Consider the following 14,611-nt stretch of genomic DNA (forward strand, 5'->3'; position numbering starts at 1 on the left):
AATACCATAACCTCTGCAAAGGTAACTCCATGTGTGCTGCTCAAACATCAAGGAGAGATCTTGCAAGAAGGCACCAAAAGAGCTATGGAAACTGGTGATAACACAACTTAGAAGGGGCTATTTCTCCAAAAGCATAAGACAGGAGAAAATGGGTGATAGAATGGGGGCCACAGGTACCTACTTGCAATATGCACTTACTCGCTCAGCATGTGTAACTAAAGTAGGGCTACAAGTCATAGAATCATAGAATCATAGAATAGCTAGGGTTGGAAAAGACCTTAAGATCATCTAGTTCCAACCCCCTGCCATGGAGAGGGACAAGTTTTTTTGGAAACACATGGTGCAGTACTGTACAAAACACCTCAACTCAGACAGGTACCCAAGAACACTTGCAATGTCATCACATGGTCATCATCTCATCTTTTGGAAGATGTATAAACTTGCAAAAACATAAACGTCTTTTTCAATAGACCAATCATCTCTTTGTTAAAAAGGAAGACTTTCATTCTGATAGCTGTTTCCTTCTGTCGTGCCATAATACTGCTGTGTTTGTGGTCTTCTTAGTCCACAGATCTTCTATGTGGTGCTGTGACTGTTGCTTTTCAGCGCACTCTCACCTCTTATTGGCTACTTGTCTTGCATTTTTAAATGAACGCCACAATACAGCTGATGGTCTGGGGTTTGATTAAGTAGAAAATGCAAAGCCATAAAGGGAGGCAAACCACTTTAAAATACTTCTGACCTTTCATTATTGTCAGACACCTTAGCTGGTTATGTATCTAAATCTATTTAAGCACTTTTGGTGAATGTGGGAGATCATGGTGTCCTACAAACGAGAAAAAAGGATTTGGCCCATGAAGACATCTTTCTGTGCAGTGGATGGGCCTTCTAATTTGAAATTGTGACCAGAACTGGACAGCTTCAATCTTCATTACATATAAATAAAATGTTTTCTTGTGGAAAAATTCGGTTTGTGTCTGAATTGAATTGTTGTCTCATTGCTTTTAAATGTTTCACATGTCCAATTTTAAATTTGAGAAGAGCAGCTGAAAACTAAGCAAGCTTCTAGGGAAAATCCAACACCAATAGCTGATGTGACTAGAAGAAATGAGGTTTCTAAAGCAGCAAAACCAGAAAAGTGTCTTTCTCTCTCAATGTAATTTTTTGGGTCAGATAATAGTCTTAGTTTCAGATCAGAAATTCTAAAGTAATGTATTTCTCTGAAAGCAATATCACTACTGTAATAAGGTCTTGTATAGCTGTAAGAGTGGTCATTAGTACTTGTTAATTTCATTGTACCTGTATTACTGCAGGGTTTTGATTTGGTGATCTGTGTGAGCGTAAAGAGTTAACAGGAAAAAAATGTAGATTTATACATAGCATGAAACTGGTGATCCAGATATAAGAAGACAATGTTACCCTTTGTTACAGAAACTGCCATCTCATTACTTTATTCCCCGCGTATTTCTGGTGACATATCAGTAATTGGATGCATAAGCTGTCAGACACCAGTGTTCTCAAGCTCCTTTTCAACTTGGTGTTTCATAGAACGTCAAGCTTTTTCCTCTCCATTTTAATAAAATATGGTGTTATATACAAAACTGTTTCATTGCATTCAGTGTCACGCTAATATTACTCACCAAATCTGCATTGAATGTGAGTAAAGCCACCTTCTTATTTTGAAGAAATAATGATCTCAGCTTTTATTCTCCTTAGTGCCAAATAACAATATTCAGATGTTTATAATTTGGAAATATTAGAAAAATAGATTTGGAAATAACAAAATTGCAGACCACCCCTAAAAATACTAGAAGCCGATCATATTTTCCTGTTAAATAAGATATCAAGTAAAGCAAACAAGGTCTAAAAAACCTGTTTGAGTTCTCACTCTGTGCCACTATGTAGGAGAAAAACATTGCTTTCTTTTCAAATTAGATAAGAATTAAGGCCCTTTGAAAGAAAAGCTGACTGTGTTTTCAAACCGTGGAGCTCCTTCACATTGTATTGCTCTCAGGAGACAGGTATTTACAGCTAATGGAAAGTGACCTCAACTTTTTTGCTTATTCATTTCTCCTGAAGCTTGTTTTGCAGCATGACTAATCAAATGTGAAAAGTGATAGTTTCAGGAGGAGAGTCTCATTTCAGTGTAATACACTATCAGAATTTTTCTAGCACCTTAAAAATTGTCAGTTTGTTAAATACTGGAAAACTGGTGAATTTAGACCATTATCTGCAAGCTCTGATTCACCGATGACTCCAAGGATTCCTGGGAGAAGTCTTGTGCTGCACTATTACAGGGTAGGGGATGGAAGCTGTAATTCATCACAGGTCACACAATGTCATTAAATTATTGTGTTTGGACCAATCCTGGTGCTTGTCTAACTTATAACCTCCAAAAAAGTAGCTATATTCTACACCCCCTTGTTTAATTTACTCAGAAATTTATCACAGTTTTCTTTAGCCTGTATAAGTAAGGCACTTTGGTGGAAAAATTGGAGAAACTTGATTTAAACCAAGAAAAAAACCTTTTTTTTCTTGATCTGACTTAATCTACTCAGGACATTTCAACTTTAAAGACAAACAGTGATTCTGGTCATGGAAAACCTATACATTAGATAGAATATTCTTTCTGAAATAAGGCATTAGGGATAGACACTGTCATCCCATATAATTTTTTATATGTTAGAAATAGGCAGGAAAAGGGGGAAGTGAGTGCTAAGGAAGTTTTCAGGCTCCTCAATAGTCCTTAAATCCTCCCCAATGTGTGACTTAGGACTCTATCTTCCTGAAGAACACTTGAAAATATCTTGTTTTCCAGATATTACAGAGTTTTAAATGAGTAGTTTCTTTTACATTTGTTTAAAAAATATGAACAAAATATCTGAGAACTTAAAATTTACTTTATCAGCTTTGAGCTTTGGTGGAGGATATCTCGCAAACGAACTTCATCTGGATAACAGGATGGATAAGAATATCAATTACACAGGTCTTGAAAAAGCTATCTGAATTTTACTTTGAGGAAAAAGGAGGATTAAACTGTTGCTCCAGCTATTGCAGTACTGTCTGAGCTCTCCAAACCAGGGGTGAACTGAGTATGGATATCAATGGTTTGGAGACCATGAGTATGAATTGTTTTTACAATTCATTAACTTATACATTAAGTAATGCAGGAGTAGCAGGTACTTGCAGCTTTCTCAGCCCTCACCAAAAGGGAATGTCTTCAGAGCAAGAATACTGGCATGTCCCTATAGCTATGTATGTGACAGACCTCTTGTTCTGCCAGCAGCCCACTGGGTACCTATCCACATGGCCATTTCACTACAAATACAGTATTATATACCAAGGTAATCACTGCTTTTATTCTTTTTTTTTTCCAGTCAATATCAACTTCAGAAGGACTAAAAATAGGCATAAAGGTGAAATGATCTAGGGGCATATAGATGTCATTTGCCATTATTGTGATGGAATAGTTACTTATTTATTGCTGAGTCTTTGTCTACAGCTAAGCAAATTGTATATAAAACCCCCATACTGTTCCGGCAAATAATTCATTCCAATACACATCTTCAGGTACAGAAAACCACAAAGGTCTCAGCTGTAGCATTATCCTCATCTGTCACAGGTGAAAGTAATGACTATACAAGAGCTTGTAATTGTGGTGAATCTAAACAATTAATTTCACACCATCAATGTTCTTTTACACAACTGCTAATTTTTCTCCTTTTTGTCACAAATAGTCTTCCAGCTCTTCAACAAGCATTTACCTCTTTCTGGTAATGCCCTCCCCCTGCCAACCTCAGCAATCCAGCTTGACAGCTCTATTTTTATATCAGGGTGCAATTTTAAACATAACCCTGGTTCTTCTCTATGTATTATTTACTAACTGCACATCACTGACAGAAAAAAAATGGAAAGGATTCTGTTCTGTGCTAGAAAATGTGTGGCTTTCAGTCCTGATTCAATAAATTGCCTCTCACCAATTTCCATGTGAGCAGATTTCTGAAGAGTTTTTCCTTTATTAAATCTTAAGATTGGAGTGTTCATTAACTCATGCATGAAACTCCCATTCAAAAGCTGAAATACTGATATTGTTGAATGGAGTCTGTAGGTTTGGCCAACACTCTTTTTACGGGTTTGCTTAACCTTAATCATTGAAGTCACATATCAAACCATATAAGTACCTGGGATTGCAAGCTGTCTTAGCTTTCCTGAATGTCATCCTTCCACAACAATATAATAATACACAATAAAAAGTTTTGGCTTCTCTTCTTGTCAAGGCAGAAAGCTAAATGATTTGGAGAGTTTCTCCTACAACCTTTCAGAGGATGTGACAGGAGAGAGGCAGTGGAAAGAAATACTTCTCTCGTACCCTTTCCCTCATTTGACCCTCCATCCCTAGTTTAATTTTTGATACAGGGATATCTTTTAAGGAGAGCTATTAAATCTTCCATGTTTGCTTCCAATAGTGACTAATGCAGAGATGAGTTATAGGATAGGAAGCGTAGCCTGTAGATAATTTTTGCAAGCTGATAAATGCAGGAACACAGGGGAGAGAGATCATTGCCCTCCCTCCTCCTGCCTCAGCCTAGAGGCCTGTCCTATACTCCCTCTTTTGTTCTTCTGTGTCATAAGATATCAAAAAGGAAGATACAGAGGACTATTTGTCTTCTTTCAGGCAACTTTGTTAAGTGAAACTTTGCTTTGTATGACGCAAAGTAGTGGGAGGCAACACTTCACACAAGTGAACTGGAACATTAGTGCAGGAACTATAATACTTTTAGTGTGAGTGCCTGTAGAAAATTGCTCAGTGACCTACAGAAAAGTTTTGTAAAGGGTGCTATCAAAACTGTGCACCTGGGTCACTGTTGATTGACTGAAAGACAGGATGTAGAAGAAAATGAAATGACATACTAGACTACTGAAAACTGTACAGCACTGCAGCTTTCACGAGCCAATTTTCTCCTGATTAACAGTGGTCAGTTACTTGGTGCCTGCCAGCCAACCTTTGCTGCAGCTGTAGGTTAGCATCCCAGCTCCTTCACTGTGCTCTCTCTGTCTTTCCTTCATGACCTAGACTGACCTTGTCGTAGGGCATTGTTGTCACCACTAAAAGAAAGAAAACAGGTAAACCAAGGCATCTCGAATGTCAGTGGTTTGCAGTTGCCTTGAATCCTCAAGTTGTTGCAGGAGACACGGGTCCTGCTCAGTGGGTCCTTGGCATGCAAATATGATATTCTTGACACATAAAATTTTGAGAACTAATGCCTTCAGTTATTTCAGATTCTGGAGAAAGAACATATTTTTAAAAAATTATCTCTTGCTAAAAACATGGACACTGACAAGGAGCCAAATGCAATATTGTAATGTGCATTATATGGCTCTCATCAGCATCACTACAGCATTTGAAAAGGAAGACTCACAGGAAAAGCAGTAAGAAAATATTTATCATTCTGAAGTCTTTTCTTACTATGTAAGCTCTCTCTAAAAGATGTTCAGACATGTACCTGAGAACAGAGTTTGCTCTGCTGAGTTTTAGTGTTTTGGGGCTACCCTAGATTTAGCAAGCTAATGTCTTCCAGAGCAAATTAAAATGTGCTTTTGTAAAGACATTTATGACAGCTGAATCATCCAAGTCAAGAAATTTAACAGTCACAGGTTTGTTGGTTAGTTTGTTTCTTAGGTGCAATTTAAATAAAATTTAATTGTTTGCTACAGTGTTTATTATTCTGATTATTCTGGACCATTATGCTCTTCTCTTCACTCCTTTCAAGATCTGCAGTGTTTTTCTCTGTCTTTTGGCATTTTATTCTAACACTGTTATTCTGAAATAAACATCTCCAGTCTTCCACTTCATCAATTTCAATTATGCCGAAGTATTACAGGGCTAGCTTGTTTGCCTAAGGCATTATGAATTATTTGAGAATAAGACCACATTTTATATAAACTGAAAGCAAATAGGGTGCCAGGTAATTATCAATTTAGCATGGATTCTTTTCTTATTCTTTAATACTCTCATGTTCCTGGCCTACTTCCTCCAAGCTGGAAGTTGCTAAAACCAGATGATATGTCTATTACTGTGTTTAAGAGAGAAATAAATATAATACTGTGCTGAAGAATTATGCATCAGGACTTCAACATATGGTCCCTTTTAGTGAGTCAGTTAAGAAACGACTGCAGTGGATTATAGCTAGTGTTGCTTCATCACCATTCAGCATCAAACAAGTAAAAGGAAAAGTATCATGGAAAGAGGAAGTGTATGAGACAGAAAGCTTCACTGAAGGAAACATAGAATGCTCATAAAAGTTCTTTAATACACTAGTGAGGCCAGTGTGGTCATAATTCTAACTTCTGTGAGAGAAACTTCCAAACATTTATCCTGATAGCATCTGAAAACACTTAGGTTAGTCTATATCCTGATTTTATTCCAAATTCCCTAACCCATCTAGATTTTATTCCTACATTTAAGCAGTAGGGAGGGAACCTTGTAAACATATGCTACTGGAATTTTCTACTAGCTTTCATTTTTAACATTCACACCATTTTGTGACAAAGGCTTTGATTGAATAGGTCTCTGGTCCCTACACAGCTTAGTGTTGTGTTTTAGCATAAAGTGAGAAGTCACTCAATACTTTTCAGTCAACAAAAAAAGTGACTAGCATTCCCCTAGTCAAAGTTCATCCACCTAACTATAGCTTTATGACTGAGGCACTTAACATTAGCAGCCATGGCTCTCAGTCTCTGCTACAGCTGGCATGGAGAAGGCAAAGCAGCATAGAAGGCAACACAATTCACCTGAGTGCCCAGTTTTTTCTATTTATTAACAAAGCAGTTGAGGACCACTTGATTCCTAACTTTATTACTTTGCTGAGTTCTAGAGTCAGGTAAGATAAATCCAAGCTTTCTAAATGCACAAGGTATGGTTAAAAATGAGCCTGCATGAGAAGATACAGAGTCAAAACTAACTGTAAGTCACATTCTGACTCCTTCCTGTTATCTCTTAACCACTCTATGGTAGCATCACTCTCTGGCCTGTTCATTATATTCTTTATTCACATTCACAGAATATATCTATTCTGCTCATATCATGCAGGAGAAAAACCCAACTATTTTCCAGTCTTTGTAAGGCGTTCTCAAGAGAACTGAGAGTATTCCAAGAAAGGATGTTGATAGATATATTAATAATATCATCTGGTCCTCATCTTTCTATACATCTTGCCTTTTTCTTTGATGTAAAAGGTTCTCATCTTCTCTCCATCAAGAAACACCCCTCTGCCATGTCCCTTCATATCCTTTGATCTCATTCTCCCACCCATCCAACTACATTCTTTTCTCATCTATAATCTGCCACACATCCTCTGATGTCTTGCCTCTTGCGTATCTTTTGCTGCTACACTTCTCAGGATGAGCAAGTTTTTTTTTCCTCCCCTAACATCCTGATGTCATGTCATGCATCTCCATACACTAGCATTTCCACCAGCTTTCACTCTTTTCCTGTTTCAAATTCAAACTTATGTTCCTCATTCTCAAGACTTCAAAAGGGGCTGTCAAGTTTTCGTACACAATTTTTCTTACAATTCTCTGTTACATCTCATAATCTTGCATAAAAATTAACTTCCCTATCACACATCAATTAGATGTTTCCTGAACACCATGTAATGTGACACTTTTCCTTCAAGACCGTCTTGCTGTGGGGTCTTTCACAGAACATATTCCTCCATGCCTTCTTTCTGTCCCTTAGAAAGAAACTTGCCTCACAAGGCTAAAGTTAGCTTTTGTTAAATCCCTCCTCCCCACAAGTGGCTACACAACTGAAATTATGAAATACTGAAAATACTGATTTTTCAGCTATCAGTACTGTAAATGGGTTGTGCTAAATGAATCAGTTCTTGCTGATAGTAACCTCAGATGTAACATTTGGATGAATTTGACTCTGTTTCAAAGTAGTTTCTAATTGAGGAAGGCAAGATGGTCTTTCTGTAACAGGAATCAATAAGTCCTTCTGCTTTCTAAGTGTCTAGCTGGTTGCTCAAGGCCAGCTTCACTGATGAGGGCTGCTGTGAAGAAAGTAAGAAGCCTCAGTAAGCAGTTCTCCACTTCTCCTGGGATCTGCTTTTAAGCTCTTGACCTGGGCCCCAGCTGAGCTACAGCCCCAGATGGTCTGCAGCCTTGCGGTCCTGGGTGAGCTCTGACGGAAGCCACTTAAAAGTTTTGTGAGTTGATCTAAGCTAATTGCCTCATTCCCGTTAGAATCAGTAGGCACTTGTGAAAGCGGACACCAGGTGTAGGACACTATAAACTGCCCTGAGGAAGGACCATTCTGTCCCTTTTATCTGTGGAGGGATCCTGACTTACACTGGTGACCATTCAAGTATGTGATAGAGAGCAAGTGGGAAGCTTTGCACCACCACAGACAGGTGCTCCAAGTGATTCAGTTGTTGCTTCTCTCTGTTTTATCATTCTGTCATTCACCTTTTTATCACAGTCTTTCTACACAATGCAAAGATCCATAAAAAAGGTTAGTTGTCTTTACACACACAGTGAGAAATGTTTTAAACGTAAACCAGTGTTTTTGCATACTCAATGTGCTCATATTTGCTTTTCAGCAACAAAAGCTATTAATATCTCACTTTAAGCATTTAGTTGTATCATTTTAACTGTCATTTTTTCAGTTTGGTTAAGTATATGAGTGAGCTGTCAGTGAGTCATTGTCTACATCTATGAATTTTGCAATATATGTTTAATGTAACTATACTAGTTCATTTTTACCGATCTTGTTTTCTGATTTAGCTTGAGTTGTAATTTATTTTAAGCAATTTCTCCTTGCACGACATTCTTCATCCATTCATTCCTTCACTACATCCATTATACATAGCAAGCCAACAGTTTAAACCTAAGTGAGCGATTTACAGTTTTTAAGAAGAGATAAGCATTAGTATTGCATTGTGACTCGTGTAATACTGATTTTTTCTTGGAAAGCAAGAGGACAGAAAGACAAACAGTACACCCACGGCTGTGCAGTGCAAATTCTACTCATATTATTGAAAAAGCACATGCTAAAGCTCAGCTAATGGATTTATTTTTTTTTTCTTAAAAATATGCTAAAACCTTTAAGGAACTCAATGTTACAGTGTGTGCATGGCTTAAACGGATTGCTTGAGGTCAATGGTCTTTTTAAAGTTAATTTTTTAAAATACTTAGACCTTTAAAATTTGCAATTCATTGAAAGAATTATGTAGAGCTGTAACTCATGTTTCAGCACTGTAAAGCAGCTGTTGCACAGTACCAAACTTTCTGATGGGACTAACTTCTTAAGATGTCACTAACATACAGTGGTTTTTAACTTTGTACTTTAAAGTTGAAGGTGGGACAATACTGGCGAGCTTTTTATGAGTTGCTGCATTGGCATCACCCTGAACTGCTTCACAAAAGGTTAGGAAGTTCAGCACAGCATCAAAACTCAGACATGTATGGGTTTTCTGCCCAAACTGTGGTAGCGTAGTCATTATTAAAGGTTCTTTTGGAAACTCAGAGCATTCCCCAAGCAGAACAAAAGATAACACAGAAAACAGGGCCCCAAGGGATAATAAAGGCAGATGAGTACTGACAAATGTTGCCAATCTGTTCCTCTTATTGCTCCTCAAAGATATTCTTCAAAGAGGAAGAACTTAGCAGAGAAAAGTATTTGTTCTTTTGTGATGAAGAAAGCAATGAAACAAATTGTGAACCCAGTGTTATGAAAAAAAGGAAAGCTAAAATTATCTAAATGCTTATTTGAATATAAATCTCTTCAAAGAAATACAAGTGAGGCCAATTCTGAGCCTATGTTAACTGATGAAATTCACTTGAGATCAATGATGGTTGTCACAGTTTAACCCCAGCTGGCAAGCCAACCCCACACAGCCACTCACTCACTCCCCCTGTGTTGGGATTGAGAAGAGAATCAGGAGTGAAAGAGAAAACTCATGGGTTGAGATGAAGACAGTTTAACAGATAAAGCAAAAGCTGTGTGAACAGGCAAAGCAAAACAAGGAATTCATTCACCACTTCTTATGGGCAGGCAGGTGTTCAGCCATCTCCACGACAGCAGGGCTTCATCATACATAATGGTTACTTGGGAAGGCAAACGCCATCACTTCCAACACCCCCATCCTTTTTCCCCAGATTTATGCTGAGCATGACACCATATAGTGTGGGATATCCCCTGGGTCTGTTGGAGTCAGCTGTCCTGGCTGTGTCCCCTCCCAGCTCCTTGTGCGCCTCCAGCCTGCTCACTGGTGGGGTGCTGTGAGGAGCAGGAAAGGCCTTGGCTCTGTGTAAGCACTGCTCAGCAGCAATGAAAACATCCCTGTGTTATCAAAACTGTTTTCCAGCACAAATCCAAAACATAGCCCTGTATCAGCTACTATGAAGAAAATTAACTCTATCCTAGTCAAAAACAGCACATGATTTAAATTAGCTAAAACTCTGGCCTTGGAAGTCTTTTTTCTTATTACCAGAGAAGGTGTTCTACCTGATCAATTTTTCCTATTGCTTCCCTTGCTCTATGCCACCTGCTTCTTATTTTCTTACAATTCCAAAAACTGGAAAGAAAATTTATGTCAAGTTTTCTCTCTGAATCCTCCTTATCTTTTCTTCTTTATAGAAGATGGGCTTTTATATCTTTCACCTGCTTCTTCAAAAGCTAACTTGTGTTAGATTTTGAAAACCTGCATGTACTGAGGTGAGATAGTAGTGATTTTGTATGCATAGTGATTGATATTCAAGGGCTAAAGTGCTTGGTTCCTTGCTAGGTGAGGTCTTCTGCTTCTATGTCTTCCGTCCTGTTTTCTATGGTTTCTCTGGAGTTTTTTGTTTTAAACCATATCACAGAATGGTTAATGTAGGAAATGACCTTAAGATCATCTAGTTCCAACACCCCTGCCATAGGTAAGGATGCCTCACACTAGACCATGGTTCCCAAGGCTCTGTCCAGCCTGGCCTTGCAGTTCTCATACCTGATGCAGTTTGGGTAGTCTATAAGATTCTATGATTTAGGTACGGCCCAAAACGTCATGCTACTGGGAGCTTTTTTTAAAGACTTCTCCATCAGCCTTCAGATAGAGAACGTCTTCGTTCCTTCCTTGCAAATTTTTCAGTGGGACTCAGTTTTTGTACAAATGCCCATACTGTCACCCATTTCCCTCCTTTTCCAGAATGGTATCCTAGAACACCAGGCTTTTAAACTAAGTAGAAGCATGGGAGAAAGAAGAGGGAAAGGGAAAGTGAGGAACTGGCTTCCACAGCTCACGTAAAAGCCATGGCACGACACAGCAAAGAATGTAAGAATTTTGGGATCAGAAAAAGAGCTCAAAAGCAAACAAAAGCATAAATCTGTGGCCTAATCATTAACCCCCTCTCAAACCTCGATGATTCCCAGAATACCACTTGTCTCTGATGCCATATACATTTTCTGTTAGACATTCACTGGATGAGATGTAAACCCAGTCAAAGCAGTGGCTGTATAACCAGAGCCAGGGCCTGCCTTGCTTTGCGAGTTTTACTCTTCCTTTTTCACCACTTTCATATTCTTTCATTTTGACCCTCTGACTTTTTTGTGGTTTCTGATGCACAGTTTCAACAGGCATTGATAAGGGCCACAACCTAGCCCTACCTTTATACAGGTGATTGCAGTATTAGCCTGTGAATGTCAGCTGTGAGATACCCTAAGTCAACCATATAAAATGCTAAAGAAGTGACCTGAAATTGTCTGAGTTTTGTACTGAACTGGAGTTATAAGTGCTTATTAGCTCCTGAACTGACACAGGGTGACTCACTAGTATGACAGAACGGAGTTAAATGGGACTTAGGCACTGCGAGGCTCTGCTTTTTCAAACTGGAGACTGTTTTTGGCAATAACCCAGCAGAACCCTGCAATAACAGTAATCTAAACATAACCCAGGCAACCTGAGAATATTAGCAGCCCACTAATTAGTAAATAATAAGCAGTTAAAGCCTTTCAGGAGCCTCAGCGTGGTTAGTCAGAGCTTTCATGAATAAAGTAATTATCTCCGGGGCATCAAGCTTTAGGTGAAAGTGGAACTTGGGGCTTCTCTGCTGGGAGACTCATCCATGGTAAGACAGGGTGGAAATAGATGCTGTTCTGGCTAGCCCACACTAAAGTGCTCTGTAAATGCTTTCATACATCCTAGTCCAGTTCTGCTCAGAGTTTGATGCCTCGTAGAGATGCCCACAGAAGGACCCTGCTCAAGCTTAGCACCTTCAGATTCAGCAAAGAGATAAACACCATCATATGGACCAGGGGGACACTTTTAAATGAAAAACAATGAAGAAATATGTTACAAGTAAACGAAAAATTACTGATGGTAGTTTATAAATGTGCACAATTAATTTAATTACAGTCTAATTAACCTGTATCCATTGCTTTTTCTTGTTTCCGGTATGTGGAGAAAAAGTTATCGCGTGACTCTATAGGATGCTTGGTGAGTAAGGACTAAAAAATTTAGTCTTATGAGCTTCTCTTAATCAATACTTCTTAAATGAATTACAGTGTGATTTATGTAGGATTTGCTTCTCCCCTGCTCTCCAGAATATACCTGAAAGCTTTGACTAGTCAAGTTAAAGTGAATCAAGTTTAGATTGGATATAAGGAAGAAGTTCTTTACTGTTAGGGTGGTCAGGTACTATAAGGGGTTGCCCAGAGAAGATGTGAACGCTCCATCCCTGGCAGTGTTCAAGGCCAAGTTGGACAGAGCCTTGGTGACATGGTTTAGTGGAAGGTGTCCCTGCCCATGGCAGGGGGGTTGGAACTAGATGATTTTAAGGTCCTTTCCAACCCTAACTATTCTGTGATTCTATGAAGTAGGGTTTTTCTCTGATGCTTAAAATGGTTTTGATTTATTATCCAAATAATGTTTACATCATAGAAGTATTCCTGCTGTACGATACTGAGTATGTTTTCCAATATTTCTGCATTTTTAAAGGTACTGGGGAAAAATTTCCCTACAAATCAAGAAAACTCCCATTTTCTGCTTTGTTCTTTGTTGTTGCTTTTTTGTGTTGTTTTGGGGGTTTTGTAGGGTTTGGGGTTTTTTGTTTGTTTATGGGGATTTTTTTGTGGCTATTGTGTTGTAATGCAATTACTTCAGACAAGGGACAACAAGGCTGTTTCTCTGAGATGGTAAAAGGATGATGTCAAGTAAATATTAATTAGTCACTGAAGCATAACTCTTTAATTGCCTTGTTGAGACTATGGAAATCCTGTAATTGGTCATAAACTGCAAAGGAGGGTGTGGCATCTGCTTCCTCTCTCCTTATATTGTTGTTATTGTTATTTTCAACCATGAACTTCCAACGTATCTCCTTGGAGCTGAGCAGAAAATATAGAATTAGTAAGCAGCAATCAACATTTGGGCTTTCCTCACTGCAATTATAATGTGTGTATGTGGATTGGGTTGGTTGGTTTGTTTCCAACTGCCTTGCTAATGAGGTGGTGACCAAGCTGTGCCACTCACAAATGAGGGTTTGCCCCAGGCAGCTGTTTTGCGAAATCCTGTGCTTCTTCTAGTCACTATTGCATTTGTTGTCTGCCTTTTAAAGCTCCTTTTTCCAGAGATCCCAGACTGACCATAAACTGCTTGCACTTTGGATAATTTTTTGTGCCTATGAATACAGAACTCACAAACCAAATTCACTCTAAAATGCCACCTGCACCAGTAGCAGCGTTTCCTTGCCTTCCTTCACTTCTACTCAGTTTCCTAAAATGAAATAACTATTGTATGAACCTGAAGGGTATAGAACCAGCCCTAACTTCTTTCTTTCTTCATGGTAATATTGGTTATTAATGCATTTGGGGTAGGGACAACACAGGATTTATACATCTGTGAGTTAAACCTCAGTTGTGGAGCAGGATTCGGAAGCCAGCTTGAGGAGGAGTGGACAAAACCCTTAGTAATTCTGTAACTGAACTCAAACTTCTTTCCACGACTTCTATACACAAATCAAAGTTATAACCAGTCATATTTCCATTTTGAAATTTTATCAGTAATTTCTGCCTTCTGGTGCATTGATTTTTATGAAAAAGCAAAAGAGGACTTATCATTTTGGAGGTGGTGGGGTCAGCTTTTCATGCCTGACTGGAGGGAACACTTCACTGAAAACAGAAAACTGTGCTTCAGACATTTCTTCATAGTGAAGGCTAATGACCTGCAACCACTAAATTATGGGGCATGAAGAGGCAGCTCACAGATTCTGTTGAAAATGCAAGACTTGAGGAGCCAGGCAGTTAGCAGAAACCCTCAGCAGGATCTGTATTCTGCTTCCAGGACTGCTTTTGTGCTTGGTCAGCTATTGAATATAACTTACCTGAATATTTGTGAGAGCAGGGTCTAGAAATCTCTTCTATAAAGGCACTACAGATATCATGAAGCTACTGTGTGCTGCTGCTGCTCACTGTTTCTCTACGAGCACATAACTTCTGTGCTCTTATTCAGCTCCAACAGAAAAGTAGAGCGATGCCTTAACATACTGCAGATTACAGCAGATGGCTAGAGCACTCTCCTCAGAAGAATTTAGTTCAAATCTCTTTGGCTGACATGGATATAAATTCCCAGCC

Source organism: Psittacula echo (assembly GCF_963264785.1).
Source record: "Psittacula echo genome assembly, chromosome: 1".
NCBI classification, from domain to species: Eukaryota; Metazoa; Chordata; class Aves; order Psittaciformes; family Psittacidae; genus Psittacula; species Psittacula echo.